At 40.3% G+C, this 1,156-nt stretch overlaps 1 pseudogene; it reads left to right on the forward strand.

Moving 5' to 3' along the window:
- The first annotated feature begins 202 nt into the window (after positions 1-202).
- On the forward strand, positions 203-893 carry LOC126605369 (60S ribosomal protein L9-like; annotated as a pseudogene).
- Positions 894-1,156: the final 263 nt, after the last annotated feature.

Here is a 1,156-nt window from a genome sequence, read left to right on the forward strand (position 1 = left end):
ACTGCTTTCAATTTGGGCAAATTGCTTAAAAGGAGTCTCTCCGCATGCATGAATAAATAAAAAGAAAACTAATGATAAGGGCTTGAAAATTTTAAATGTTAACCAAAAACTATGTACTAACTTTATTTACTAATTAAGACAAAGTCCAATATTAAACTAGTGCAATTAAAATGGTCCAAACTATAAATTTTTGATTTTGCCCCGACGGCAAGTCTTTGTTCGTTTATCCTCTCTTCCTTTCTTCTCTATGCTATTCCCTGCCTCCATAACCTCAAATTCCTCATCTCATTTCATCACCAACAGGAGCTGCAAAGCGAGAGAGAGAGAGAAACAACCAGAGCAGCAAAGATGATGACCATCCTCTCCTCTGAGACCATGGACATCCCCAACGGTGTCAAGATCAAGGTCCATGCCAAGATCATCGAGGTCCTCACGGGAATAAGACCAGAAAGAGGAAGCTGAAGGTCAAGGCCTGGTTCGGCTCCCTCAAAATCAGCCCCGCCATCTGCACTGCTCTCTCCCACATCGGAAATCTCATCACCGACATCACCAAGGGGTATCGCTACAAGGTGCGTTTGTGTTTGCTAATTTTTCCATCAATGCCTCCATCACTAATGAGGCCAAGTCGATCGACACACGTAACATTTTGAAAGAAGGTGAGTAAGGTGGATATGATGATGTTTCTATCACCCAATGTGAAAAGGTCAAGGATAACCCCATCTTGGATGGAAATGAATTTTTCTCGATCTTGTGCCTTGATCAACCAGAAATGCCATCTTGTATATCAGGAAGTTTCTTGATGGTATCTATGTGAGCGAGAGGGGAACCATTGTTGCAGAGGAATGAAGGGTGTTTGTTTTTGTGTTCTTTCTGAATGTAGTTTAATTTCTTCATAGGATTGGCTAGTTATTCCTTTTGTTGGAGAGTTCCTGTGGAAGAAAATATATCAACGGGCAGATGCGGGCTGCGGGTTCTGTTGAATGTTTGATTGTATTGCTGTTTTTGGTAAGAAATTAGAGAGAAAAATATTAAATATTTGTCATGGTTGATATATTCGATTCAATTCATAAAGGAATAATGGAGAAACTGATGGATTTAAGTACTTGAGGGAAATCTGCCCTTTTGTAATCACTAAGCTACTGCGTTACGGTGCAAG

This window comes from Malus sylvestris, chromosome 15, assembly GCF_916048215.2.
Source record: "Malus sylvestris chromosome 15, drMalSylv7.2, whole genome shotgun sequence".
NCBI lineage: Eukaryota > Viridiplantae > Streptophyta > Magnoliopsida > Rosales > Rosaceae > Malus > Malus sylvestris.